The sequence below is a fragment of the Homalodisca vitripennis genome, chromosome 6 (assembly GCF_021130785.1).
Source record: "Homalodisca vitripennis isolate AUS2020 chromosome 6, UT_GWSS_2.1, whole genome shotgun sequence".
Lineage (NCBI taxonomy): Eukaryota > Metazoa > Arthropoda > Insecta > Hemiptera > Cicadellidae > Homalodisca > Homalodisca vitripennis.
In genome coordinates this window covers 124498236-124510747 of record NC_060212.1, presented here as the reverse complement: position 1 = coordinate 124510747, position 12512 = coordinate 124498236, and positions in this window count along the sequence as shown.

Sequence of the window (12512 nt, the reverse complement as noted above, 5' to 3'; positions counted from 1 at the left end):
AACATGGTGTTCAGGTGGTCACTTCGATCCAACCTAGCATGACCAAGAGTCTCCAACCGTTCAGTTACCGCATCAATGGCTTCCTGGAGGTCCATTTCTTGCCCTCCAATACTAACGCGACCAGCCATTGTCAATCAGTTCAGGCACACTTACTTTCAAAAAGTGGACAAGTCCCAACTTAGTTTTCCAAAAATAATTTTAAAAGATTTTTCTCAATTAAATTTTCAATTAAATAATTATGTGCTCTCTCCCGTTTGTGAAAAGTAATTAAAATCAAGAAATAATTTTAATTTATCGACTTGCAATCAATCAATCAACTTTCAATTCAGCTCTAATCAATCCACTTTTTGTCTAAGTCCTGAACACTAATCAAATACGAAGTTACACCACGATTTATTCTAAGTCAAGACAACCTACTATGTCTGAGCAAAGAATAATTCCAATATTTCAATATTTACTTTTCCTTCAAATTACCCAAAAAATATTTAAAATACCTTTTTACCTATCACTCAATTCATCATACAATTCATCACGAATGTCGAAACCTATTCCACAAAATTTAATCTTCTTTCTTCGTGCCTGTAAATAAACTTAGCAAACTAACTCAATCAGGGTTTGCTGGTTCCACCACGGACGAGAGGAAGAATTTAAACCATAATAAAAAATCAAAAGTCAAAACTTTAAAGTTAATCAAAAGTTTAAAGTTTAATTACAATTTAACTATCATCAGATGAACAAGTTCCCAAAGTTTCAACAAAATATAACCAAGTCCAACGTTAATTCTTCAAAAATATTTAAATTTATAATTTATTTCACTTCCCTTTAATGACTACTACCCCTTATCTTCCTTCTCTCACAACGTGGTTAGCCTCCTGCCCTGTACCGGTACCTTTGAGTTAGCCTAACCAAGTCAGAAAGGTTAGGTTATCAACTAATTTGTATAATTAAGTTAGTTTTAGAAGCAGTTAATTTAGGTTAATCAGGTTTTAACTACCAGTTAAATCAGTACATTAAAACCTTAGAGTGTACGTTTATTTTTGATCAATATCAGGTATAAGAATTGAACTACTGAGGGACTAGTCCAATCAAAACAAAGTACTACCGAATAACTACTCAATTATTCACAACTACCGAAATAACGATTGTCGAGATTCAAGTAATCGACAACCGAATGCCTAACAAAGAATATAACTAGTTAGTAATGTCGAATGGAATTGTGGGAGCTTACAACAAGTATGGCGGACTATTAGCGTCTATTGTTCTCAGCCAATATGGCGTCTCTATTACAAGTATTACTTTAAAATTCAATAAAAATTATAAAAATCAATCAAAAAAAGTTTTCAATTAGTTTTAAATTTAAAACATTAAATTACCTTTGACTTAGTCACCTCGTGATTTCAACAATTTCAAATATTACGTTTTATAAACAGTTTCTAGGCTAGCATTATTCTACGGGCAGAATAAAAATTACTTACCCATCATCCTTGTCCCGGCTTCTTGCACCAACTTTTCGATTTCTTCAACGAAACAAAGAAACACTAATTTATTTTTAGAAAGACGAACCGACCGACAGAACCAACTGACACAACCCCACAGAATTTTACCAACCCCACACCTGACACCAAATATGTGGCGTGACGACCACACGTAATTTAATTTTAAAAGTTCTCGGGTTCTAATGCGGACACGGTGATGGAATCTAGCCCAGGTTGCTGTAATAAAAATTCTCTCCTCGGTTGGCCAAATAAAACAATTTAGTTTATTGCGAAAACAATTTGAATTTTATTGCATAATTTAGAATCAGTTGAACAATTACAAATTTAGAACGGGAGAGAGAGCGAGAGAGCGATTTCACGCGAGCTTGACGCGTTCAAAACCCTGGCACGACTGCGACTCAGAACAACGAACTCCAGGGAGCAGCGTTGTTCCAGACGCTACCTCAGCAAATTCCTGCCTGTTTACCACCCAGTAACTGCGCAGCTGCTCTGGGTATGGAAAATTACCAGGCTTACTGCTGACAGACTTGGACTTACAATTCATGTGCTGAATTAAAATATATATCTTCTCCACCTGCACTGCTTAACCTAATAAGTCTGGCTGCATATATTCATTACTCGTTACTACAATTAAATGTTATGCTGAATAAAAATAAAATATATTACTGATGATTTAATATTTTAAATTGGCTGATTAAGACCGCATACGATGTTACCGGTCTGGTCTTAGAACTATATGCTGGGGTCGTCACATATTGAAGAATGTAATTTAGTATAATTTACCTACATCATGCAATTTTAGGCTTTTGAGTAGATTGAGTTTTAAATTCTTATTTAACAATAATCTGCACTTTAGAAAGATTTTAGTACAAGGAAAATTCCTATCAGTTACAAAGCTCAAAATCCATACAATATTTTATATCATTATCACAAATAGCTCCTGAAAATGGCATCTCTCTTTTACAACTGAATTGAGCTATGACAATTTAAATTTTAAAATTATACTCTTCTATAATTCTTGGTTTTAATTAAACAGTTTTCACTTTTCCAAATATTGTTATTACAAGACTGTGTTTATTTATTTATGTCAGTATAGGTCTTTTGTTTCTTTTCTACAACAATAAAAACATGATTCATGTGTAAAACACACATTTTGTAAAACATTTTGCCATCATGCACAATAGTCTTGACAAAAATTTACTCATTTGCATATTATATTTGTCCATAGAAACAATCATTGATTCAAACAAAATAACTAAATAAAATCGAACTAAATCTACATTTTAAGGATTATAGAAGTACACGCTGCTCTGTTTTGATTTCTAATTTAAATTGTTTTAAATAAAAACGCAGGAACCCAAATAATGTGGTAAAATGTTGTTTGTCAGTAGCTTTCAAAACTGTAAGGAAATTACATTTCCAGAAAAAGAGAGGAATGAAAGAAAAGGGTGGCCAAACGGTAACCAAGGGAACTCTTTTCACCGACTGTGACTGCTTTTCCACAGCAATCCCTTCATCAATAGGTAAAGTGGTCCCTTCACTGAAGTTCCATGCCGAAACTGTCTTTGTAACTTTCAGGAAATGTTACATAAGGGGATTGTCTTATTTGGACACTTGTTCATCAAAGATAGCTTTGAAAGTCATTCCTGTTGAAAATAAAAGTTGTCCTATTAAAAGTTGAAAGAACTCTATAGGTTTAAGAGTGGACACTTTAAATAACATGCACTATAAATAAATTGAACTTGAAAATATCTACTAAGATAAAGGCTCACTGCAATATTTACTACTACTTCTTTGTTTGTTTTAATATACTTCCAAATATTTCTTAAGCAGATATATTTTTTAAATTACCAAAACATAAAATGAATTACCATATCGACCTATAGTCAATTATGATCAATATATTTTTTATACGTTGCAGTATTATAAGTAATTTAAAGTATCAATAACCGTAGATAACATTCCAGTCAAACGTGATAAACAAGAAAATTCTACAACGAATTTTAATGGAACTGTATTTTAATATAACTATATGTCATGGTTCTACTTATTTGGATTAATTTCTGATTATTTCCTGAGAGATTTGGTTTAATTTTTATGACTGCGATCAATTTTCATGTCAGGAAGAGGTTTGGCGACCCTTCATAATGTTGTTCCAGACAACTAAAAAAAATAAAAAAAACAATAATTTTAATAGTAATAATAATAATTTTTCGTTATTTGTTTGCACAATCAATGAAAAGACAAATACAGAGACAGAGTTATCACATTATTTGCATGAATGTTTTAAAATTAAAAATCAAATACAATATTTACCATTTGATTATAAAAAAACTCAGCCAACTATTTGCAACGTTTTCTCAATATTCAGTAACTCTTTTGTATTGTAGAACTGGTATTTTGATTTCATTTGTTAAATATTTCAGATCTGACTATATACCAAAATTTGCTTTGTATTACACAGCAAGATACACATTTAACATTAAGCCATCAAAGTAAGCTACCAAATTAGGGTATTAATAACAGTGTTTCATACTTGTCTATTGAATTTTAGTTTACAAACTACGCCAGTTTCATTTTAGGGAAACAAAGATATTTTTAACGCCGCAAGTTGTGAAACTATCATTTTATCTGAGACCCGCAACAGGCTATAGCATTTTATTGTCATTAAACAGCTCTCGTTATAGTTTAAGCTTCCATCTGTCCATTCAAAAAACACACATTGACTAATTAAGTAAAATATTTATTATTTAGCTGATATATATGTATACAACTATATAAAAAAACTAAAAAGGATGCAGTCAAAGCGCTAAAGACCAACAAAGCTCCTGGGAAGGATGAAATAACAGCAGAATTCTTGAAGAAAGGAGGAGAAATAATAGTGGAAAATCTATGGAAACTAATACTTCATATTTGGGAGAAAGAAGAAATGCCAGCTGAATGGTAAGAAGCAATAATAATACCTATACACAAGAAGGGTGAAAAAGAAGAGTGTGGTAACTACAGAGGCATCTCACTACTCAGCATCCCATATAAAGTTTTATCCAAAATTGTTTTAAACCGACTTGAAAATTATACAAATGAAATAATCAGGGAAGAACAGGCAGGGTTCATAAAGGGCAGATCAACCACAAATCAGATTTTCATTTTCAAAGAAATATTAGCTAAATACTGGGAATATAATAAAGAATTTTTTGCCATATTTATTGACTTTCAAAAAGCATATGATAGCATAATCAGAAAGGAGTTGTGGACACAACTAGATAAATTTGGCATCCCGAGAAAATTAATAAACTTAGTTAAGATGAGTGTCACAGAGTCAAGAGGCTCAGTAAGAATTAATGGTCGGGACTGTGTACCTTTTGGGATAAACTCAGGAGTCAGGCAAGGAGATGGTCTTTCTCCAATCTTATTTAATATTGCCATAGAAGAAGCACTTCAGAGTGTAGCAGAGAGGGATTTAGGGGTGGAAGTTGGAGCTAAACTAAACATCCTAGCTTTTGCAGATGATGTTGTCATATTTGCAGAAAATGTAGATGATTTGAGGTCACTAACTAGACTATTTATGAGTGAGGCAGAGAAAGTGGGGTTGAAGACGAATGATGCAAAAACTAAATATATGCACTTTAGAAGGAATCAAAATCAAAGAAGAGGACCCCTACAAATTGATGGGCATGTTTTCGAACAAGTGGAGAACTTTAAGTACCTTGGGGTCACAATATCAAATAAAAACACAGATGAACCAGAGATACAAAATAGGATCAACTCAGCAAATAGATGTGTATATGCATGCAATAGGATACTTTCAACCAAATCTCTCTCTCACAAAACTAAAACTAGAATATACAAAACAATTATATGTCCAGTGCTTTTGTACGGATCCGAAACGTGGAGGCTAAATAAGAAGGATGAGAAAAGCTTCTAGTTTTCGAGAATAGAATTTTACGTAAAATTTATGGGCCATCATATGAAAAAGGGGTATGGAGAAGAAAACATAGAGAGAGAGAGAGAGAGAGAGAGAGAGAGAGAGAGAAACTTTATTACATAAGCTTTGAGCTTAGAAATGGTGTCACAAGATACATAATAGAGAAATCAGGGAGCTATACAATAGTACGGATGTAATAGGAGAAATAAAGTGCAGAAGACTCCGTTGGGCAGGCCATGTTTTGAGAAGAGAAGAGGAATGCAAACTGAGGAGGGTAATGTACGGTAACCCAGAAGGAAGACGACCCCGTGGGAGACCGAAAGTGAGATGGTGGAACCAGGTGAAGGCTGATATGGAGAAGGTGGGCGCTTCAGAGGAAGATGCAGAGGACCGTTCAAGATGGAGGAGCTTTGTTGGTGCGGCTAAATATCACCTCCGATATAAATGGCCCTGGGAGTAAGTAAGTAAGTAAGTATATGTATACAGTCTTATTGAAGTAGCATTTGGAATATGCATTTTAAGAACATGCACAGTGCGTGTGAAGTCAAGACATCCTAACGTCATGCAGAAAACTTAGCTTCAAACACTTTTACATCTCCCAGATCACATGTTGTTATATTAGCACTGTGATACAAGAGGTACAAAAGACTGCCAATAAATAATGAAATATATTAAATTATTTAGACTCTTTCGGCACTATATTTAAATTGATTTGCTAGCATGCATACTTTTTCACTGTGCTACAATACAATCAGGTCACTCAGATTTGTGATTTCATAATTTATATGTAGATACACACATCTAAATCATAAACAGATCCTTCGTTTTTTATTATTTATTGAAATGTAAAAGGTAAGAGTATGCCATACTTTAGTCACGCGTTAAAATCCATATGATTATACTCAATTTGTTTTAAAATGTGTTTATTTTACAATTTCCTCGTTACCACATGGTTACCTTTAAGACAAGTGTAAAAATTTTCACTAACGCTCAGTCAAATTCCATGATATGCAACATGATCGAACTCGACTTTGCACATTAGAAAAACTTTTTGTAAAATATCAAGTCTATAGGTTAAATTGTTCTTGACTTATCATGAAGGCATACATAAATTATATTTTCTTCTCAAGATTCAAGATTCAAAAAGTTTTTATTCGTGAAATGCACATCATGTATAAGAATAGTGTCAAGTAAAAGATAGTAATAATACTGTTAAATAAAAACACAAATTTGCTGTTAAAATGCCATTAAATTATTTATATAAAGATAACAACAATTATATATATATATATATATATATATATATATATATATATATATATATATATATATATATATATCCCAATTTACCTCCTTTCCAAAAATTCCTCAAATGAATACAGTGCTAGGTTCAGCAGGTAAGATTTTAATTTCATTTTTTTAAAAGTTTTGTTCTTTACTTTATCTCTCTTGGTAGGTTTTTAAAGAACTTGTTTTCCATAAAATCAGTTTACTTTTTGAAAAAAATCAAGATTATGTTGTGGACATTTCTGTTATGCCTTGTGTTGTATTGATGACTAACTAGAATTGGAGCGTTGTTTTCTTCTTGTTTTGTGTAAAGAACAGTTTCATAAATATATAAACTGTATACCGTTAAAATTCCATTTTCTGTAAATAATGTCCTAACAGAGTCAGTCTTTTTAAGTCTAATTGTAACACGTAGAGCTCTCATTTGTTGGACTACTACCCTATCCATATTCTTTTTTGTTGTTGTTGCACCATATATGCTTATTCCATATGATAAGTGTGAATGCACTAGAGAAAAAATATATGCGGATCGTAAAGTTTGTAAACAACAAACCCTTGACAATTGTCTCAGTGCATTAAATACCAGAATACATTTTATGAATAATATGGTCAATTTTTCAGGAAAGGTTTTCATCAATTAAAAATCCTACAAATTTTGTATATTCAACTTGGCTTACTTCCTCTTTGTTTACATTGATGCCAATATTAATGCAGGATGATGTTTGGGGAGGTTTAGGTTTCCATATAGTGTCTCTTTGCTGTATAGGACAAGATGGATTATTATTTTCCCGTGCCAAAGTGTCTTTAGGAAGTTTTGGATCACTCAGACCTGCAAATCTATTGTTCAGCAGAATAGAAGGGCTAATTACGTATTCAATGGTATTTGATTTATTTGACTTGTGGTCTTTAACACCAGAATCTGAAGTCAAGAAGTTTATGGTACTTTGCAATTTATAATTTTTTATTGTCAACACATTGATTTCACAGATTAAAATCTGATTGTCAGCTTCTAAACAGTTTATAACAGAAATAGAAGACTGTTGGTATTTTGCAGGACTTAAGCACTTATCTAAGTCTTTTGCGCTCCATTCAGTTGTATGAGATCCTGTATTAATGAGAACAGTTGGGTATAAGGATAAACATGTCAATCAATCAATCAATCAACAATTCTTTATTCATTAGTTGTACAATGTGGTACATCGAATAGTGTCATACATTACTTATATATATATATATATATATAAAAGTACTAAACATACTCAAGTTTCTCTATTGAATACAAAACTAAATCAATCAAATAGCTTTTTAGTTTTCTTTTAAATTTGTTAATATTATTTTCCATTTTTATGCTTTGAGGAATATTTTTCAGAAATCTTTTCCCGATATACATAGTTTTTTTTTTCGTGTATATTTCAAGTCTATGATGATGATGATCACTGATGATTTCATTCTTATCGTGTGTGTTATATTTGTGCACATTATTTTCTAAGTTAATTTGTTGGCCATGATTGAATTTAAAATATAGGATGGTTTCATATATATAAAGTCCAAAAACTGTTATTATTTTTAATTCTTTAAAGCAATTTCTAACAGATTATGAGAATTTAAGCTTAAGTATACTTCTCATTAGAAGTCATTGCTTGTTTTTGCACCTTTAAAATCTCAGTTAGGTTTTTCTTAGTTGTGGCACCAAATATGGCTATGCCATAAGCAATGTGTGAATGTATATTAGCATAATAAATCTGTTTTAGCACTTCAGTAGTACATAAACAAGACATTTGCCTAATTGCATATAAGCCAGAACTAATTTTACCAAGCACAAATTTAATGTGCTCATCCCATTTCAAGTGACAATCAATGATCAATCCGAGAAATTTAATTTTTGATGCATTTTCAATCTCTGAATCGTCTATAAGAATATCAAAGTCATAATCATTATTAGCCTATTTTGTTTAGTTTTAAAATTAATGAATTTAGTTTTCTCATAATTTAAATTAAGTTTTTTGTTGTTAAAAAATTGTTGTAGATCAGCCAATTTGATTGCTGAGATGAATTCAACTTCTTCTTTCGAAATTCCAGAAACCTTTAGATTTGTATCATCTGCAAATAAACACAACGTACTGTTTGCAGTATAAGATAGTTGCTTTCAATATTCCTAAAATAACATAAGAAAAGAAGAGGTCCAAGATTTGACCCTTCCGGGACTCCAATCACACTTTGCTCTAATTTAGATTTAAATCTTGTTAAAGTTCTATTTGTCGACTTATGAGCTATTTCAACAAACTGTTTCCTACCCGTCAAATATGATTTGAACCAATTCAGTGCAATACCTCTAACTCCAATATCATACAATATTGATAATAAAAGATGGTGATCAACACTGTCAAAGGCCTTAGGGAGGTCCATAAAAATTCCAGTAACAACTTCCCCTTTGTCTATTGAATTTATTACTGATTCTATAAAACTTACTGCTGCTGTGATGGTTGATTTATGTTTCCTAAATCCATGTTGGGTGTCGTTGATAATATTGTTTTGTTCTATGTAAGTCTTCAGTTTATTATATACTTCTTTTTCATAAACTTTCGATATAGATGGTAACAAGGAAATAGGTCTATAGTTTGATTTAAGGAATGTATCATTTGCTTTAAATATCGGAATAATTTTAGCAATTTTGAGTAGATTAGGAAAGATTCCACTAACAAATGAAGAATTTATCAAATGTACAAGAATTTTGCTTAGCTCTTCTTTAACTTCTTTTATAATTTTTAATGGCACTTCATCGTAACCACAAGTCAGTTTATTATCAAAAGAGACAATAATTTCTTGGACCTCCTTTACATTTGTTGGAGTTAGACAAAAGAACTTACTGAACAAATTCTCAACATCTCTTACAACTTTTACATCTAAGTCATTAATATTTAAACTTGTTTAATGGTTGGACATTTTCGTTTTTTCTATATAAAAGTCATATATATAAAGTCATATTTATAAAATAATCATTAAAAATGTTACAAACTATTTCTGGATTTTTCTATGCATGCATTGTTCTCTTGAAGCACTATATTACAATTCTTATTTAGTCTACATCTTTTATTTCCTACTTCATAATTAATTATATTCCAAGTGGTTTTTACTACATTGGAAGCCTTACCGATTTTATCACTGAAAAATTCCCTTTTGGGTAGTAATAGTTTTTCCCTATAATTCTTGGTTTGTAATTTGACAAAACTAGATAACTCTTCATCTTTAGTAGATCTTGCATATTTGCCAGTGTTTATGATTTCTTGTTTCTCCATCTTAAGTTCATTTTTTATCCACTTAAATGGATTATTTTTTATCTTAAACATGTTTATTGGAAAACACCAGTTAAAATAATAAGTGAAAACCTGATCAAAGATATTATATTTATCACTGCATGGAGCAAGGTATATTTTTTCCCAAGTTTCATTTTTTAGAAAATCTTTAAATAATTTTATATTAAGTGCAGAGAAATCCCTACGATTTTCAATGTAATAATCATTGTATCCATTAGACTGTTTCAGATTTTTTATTTTAAAAATTTGCCCATCATGATCGGATAGCATTGTTACTACACCACTAATTTCCAAACATTCCCTTTTAAAGTTTGTAGAAATGTTGTCAATTGCTGAACTCGAGCCCTGGAATACTCTCGTTGGAAAGTTAATTAGACAATGCATATTGTAACTCTTCAAAATGTTTTTGAAAATTGATGATGTCCTGTTTTTGTTTAACATGTTTATATTTAAATCACCTGCTAAGATTATATTTGAGAACAGCTTTAGAACACATCCTATCAAAACACTTAACCTATCTAAAAATATGTTTACATCTGCGTTAGGGGATCGGTAAAGACCCACAACAATAAATTTTACATTATTTACAATGAACATTGTTGCACAACACTCAAATATCCTATCGTCACACAATTTTTCAATATCGGGCATCACAACCTGTCTCCACTTCATCTGTTCCTCAGCCAAAATCATTACTCCCCCTTTAGATGTGCTTTCACGTGAGTAATAACTAGTGACTAAAAATTTATTTATATTAATCCTTTCTATTTGATTCATTTTTGTGTTATGTTCGGATAAAACTACTATATGAGGTTTTAATTCATCAAGGATAATTTCCAAGTGAGATAATCTAGACTAGAGATTTTCAACATTCTGATGAAAAATTTGGACTGATCCATTCAATTCAGATTTCTTTAAGTAATTACTGGGGACTTGGCTCAGCTCCAGTTTAAAGCAAAATCAGGCTGAGATGCAAAATTTGTAGACTTTGACACATTCATTCTGTACTGTTTTACTGGCACATGAGGGGTTAGCTTTGAAATTTAAATGTTTGTGAAGGTTCAAAAAAAGGAAAACGAAAATCTTCTGAAATAAATAAAGTTCAAACTAAAATAAAACTTCTTCTTAAAAATAATTACTGGAATTAAAATTAAAATAAAAACTTCTTTATGACTTTTAAATTCAAACTTGTAATGTATTCGTCACTCCAAAAATGTCCAAAGTTCTTACAGCTTGTCTTTTATTCAATTTTCAAAATTCAAAACTTTCACACTCTATTCTGACCTGGCAATTCTTCACTTTAATTTATCTTCAAAATACAATTTTATTTTGTTACTAATTTTCTTTACTTTACTTTAACTATTACTTCTTTTCAGTGTTAGAGATTTAAAAATATTGCTGAAAGCATCTGTAACAACCACAAAACTCTTTTAGTATTTTTACATAAAATTTTATATACATGTGCTCACTGCACCAACAAGTTTTATATTGCACAGATCAAAAGGACAAGTTCCTAAATTCCCACTAAATTTAATTTTTACAATATTTCTTTCCCCAAAATTATTCAAAATAACTAAGAATGAATATTGACTGGACTCCTGTTAAAAAGTTCACTTACCCGCAGGTTCGATGACAATTAGAAAAAGATTAACTCTAAGCACTTTCAAAGTCTACTCGTTACTATAACTTCCGATCAACTGAGACAGGAGGTACGGCACGTCTACCTCACCCCACCTCTCAATTTCGTTATCAAACACTGCCATCTGCGATGCGCGCCTCGCTGATAGCAGCCTCTTTTGTACTGTCCAGTCCTTATCATTCTTCTGGGCCTACTCCTTCCACCGGTAATCCAGTTACCCCAGAATTATTATTTAATACAATCAGTACAATTCCACCACTATCGCCACTTGACACGAAGCTGACAGCCGGCGGTGGAGGATAAGCACTCATGTCCAGTAGAGAGCCTGAAGAAACCGGTGGATTGGGAAATGATCTTGAATCAGCTCCATTATTCCATAGAATCTGATTATTTAGCTGACCGTTTTCTTCTGTTTTCTACCTAATTCATTTTCACTTTGTCTGCTTATTAGATGTGTGAAAAGTTTAATTTTGTTGCTGGTTGAATTATTTTTCCCCGTGTCGGTTACTGCTGTGCAACGAAAACATTTCCATAATTTCATTTCATCTTCGGAAAATTTTTTGATCTCAGCATAAGTAATTTTCAAATATTTAAAGCAATATCAGAAATCACACAACCCATTGCAGCGCAAAGTACCAAATCTCACACTAAAGGTAATGTGAACACCAAGGTTGTGGAGTTTGCAAGGGGCAAACTCCACAAGGAACAATATAGTTAATTATGTTCAAAAGAACTAAAGCAGTGGCGTAGCGAAGGGGGGGGTCCAGGGGGTCCGGACCCCCCCCCCCCCCCCCCCGAAATTTTAAGACATATTAAAAAATAAAGCATGGAGCAGGAGAAAAAAGGAGAGT